A 2,759-nucleotide genomic window follows, 5' to 3' on the forward strand; every position below is an offset into this window, starting at 1 on the left:
GTACCGTGAGGGAAAGTTGAAAAGAACTCTGAATAGAGAGTTAAATAGTACGTGAAACTGCTTAGAGGTTAAGCCCGATGAACCTGAATATCCATTATGAAAAATTCATCATTATAACTGTAGTATTTAATTTTAAATATTATAGTAATAGTGTGCATTTTTTTCATATAAGGACATTGTAATCTATTAACATAATAAAATATTTATCAAAAGATCATTGGTTTTTAAGTTTATTCAAATTAATTTGCTTTTAGCTTATTAACATAGAATAATTACTGATGATTTGATAAAGTGTTGATAGATTTTATTATATATAATGCTAAAATTCTTTTGAATTTTACAATAATATTATTATCATTGATTTTAATATTAATTGTATGCATTTATATGATTAACAATGCGAAAGATTCAGGATACCTTCGGGACCCGTCTTGAAACACGGACCAAGGAGTCTAACATATGTGCAAGTCATTGGGTTATATTAAACCTAATGGCGAAATTAACTTAACTGTATTAATAATGGGATTAATTTTTAATGTATTACATTATTAATTCAATCCCGGGGCGTTCCATATAGTTATGTATAATGATAATTTATTATTATTTATACCTCTAACTGGAGCGTACCTTGAGCATATATGCTGTGACCCGAAAGATGGTGAACTATACTTGATCAGGTTGAAGTCAGGGGAAACCCTGATGGAAGACCGAAACAGTTCTGACGTGCAAATCGATTGTCAGAATTGAGTATAGGGGCGAAAGACCAATCGAACCATCTAGTAACTGGTTCCCTCCGAAGTTTCCCTCAGGATAGCTGGTGCATTTAAAAATTATGTAAAATAATCTTATCTGGTAAAGCGAATGATTAGAGGCCTTAGGGTCGAAACGACCTTAACCTATTCTCAAACTTTAAATGGGTAAGAACCTCACCTTTCTTGATATGAAGGTTGAGGTTATGATATAATGTGCCCAGTGGGCCACTTTTGGTAAGCAGAACTGGCGCTGTGGGATGAACCAAACGTAATGTTACGGTGCCTAAATTAACAACTCATGCAGATACCATGAAAGGCGTTGGTTGCTTAAAACAGCAGGACGGTGGACATGGAAGTCGTAATCCGCTAAGGAGTGTGTAACAACTCACCTGCCGAAGCAACTAGCCCTTAAAATGGATGGCGCTTAAGTTGTATACCTATACATTACCGCTAAAGTACATGATTTATAATACAATTTCGGTTAGATTATAAATTTTGAAACTTTAGTGAGTAGGAGGGTACAATGGTGTGCTTAGAAGTGTTTGGCGTAAGCCTGCATGGAGCCGCTATTGGTACAGATCTTGGTGGTAGTAGCAATTAATCGAATGAGACCTTGGAGGACTGAAGTGGAGAAGGGTTTCGTGTGAACAGTGGTTGATCACGAGTTAGTCGGTCCTAAGTTCAAGGCGAAAGCCGAAAATTTTCAAGTTTTAATGAAATGAATGAATTTTTATTCCATAGTAATTAAACACTTGAATAATTTTGAACGAAAGGGAATACGGTTCCAATTCCGTAACCTGTTGAGTATCCGTTTGTTATTAAAAATGGGCCTTGTGCTCATCCTGGCAACAGGAATGACCATAAAGAAGCCGTCGAGAGGTATCGGAAGAGTTTTCTTTTCTGTTTTATAGTCGTACTACCATGGAAGTCTTTCGAAGAGAGATATGATAGATTGACTAGAAGAGCATGACATTTACTGTTGTGTCGATATTTTCTCCTCGGACCTTGAAAATTTATGGTGGGGTTACGCAAACTTCTCAACAAGCCGTACCAATATCCGCAGCTGGTCTCCAAGGTGAAGAGTCTCTAGTCGATAGAATAATGTAGGTAAGGGAAGTCGGCAAATTAGATCCGTAACTTCGGGATAAGGATTGGCTCTGAAGATTGTGATAGTCGGGCTTGATTGGGAAGCAATACCATGGTTTATGTACTCGTTCTGGGTAAATAGAGAATTTCGATTCTTGTTCCCCGGATAGTAGTTACGTAGCCAATTGTGGAACTTTCTTGCTAAAATTTCTAAAGGATTTATTATTGTATAGATACTTTTTAAATTATAACGATTATCAATTAACAATCAATTCAGAACTGGCACGGACTTGGGGAATCCGACTGTCTAATTAAAACAAAGCATTGTGATGGCCCTAACGGGTGTTGACACAATGTGATTTCTGCCCAGTGCTCTGAATGTCAAAGTGAAGAAATTCAAGTAAGCGCGGGTAAACGGCGGGAGTAACTATGACTCTCTTAAGGTAGCCAAATGCCTCGTCATCTAATTAGTGACGCGCATGAATGGATTAACGAGATTCCCTCTGTCCCTATCTACTTGTGCATTCAAGGGTAGGCAGGCTGGGCATTTTATGATGTCGGCTGTCTGCCCGATATATTGTGGGATTGTTGAGCGCGCCCTCGCCAGACACTGATGGGGGGGATTATTCAGTTAAACTGTCAGGGGTCGTATGCCGTAATGTGCGAGTTGGGGGGGTTTATGACTGAGGGGGGGTGCGGCATTGCCTTACTCCAGGAGCCCTACGCCACCAATGGTGTGGTTCGAGGTTTTCCGGGTGGTTTCAGGGTCTTTTTGGACGTTAGGGCTAATGCTGCAATTGTTGTGAGTGATCCCAACTATGATTGTGTAGTTGTGGATTCCTCACAACTGGGTGTATGTGTTTCTGTAGAGGGGTGGTTTGGTAGAATACTTGTTGCTAGTATCTATTGTAAATTTGGTGA

The 2,759-nt window shown here is 39.0% G+C and overlaps 1 pseudogene; it reads left to right on the forward strand.

The window, feature by feature from the left end:
- LOC138858468 (large subunit ribosomal RNA) overlaps positions 1-2,387 on the forward strand; it is a 2,752-nt pseudogene extending 365 nt beyond the window's left edge.
- The last annotated feature ends 372 nt before the right edge of the window (positions 2,388-2,759 follow it).

Source organism: Bactrocera oleae, unplaced genomic scaffold (assembly GCF_042242935.1).
Source record: "Bactrocera oleae isolate idBacOlea1 unplaced genomic scaffold, idBacOlea1 ctg00000009.1, whole genome shotgun sequence".
NCBI classification, from domain to species: Eukaryota; Metazoa; Arthropoda; class Insecta; order Diptera; family Tephritidae; genus Bactrocera; species Bactrocera oleae.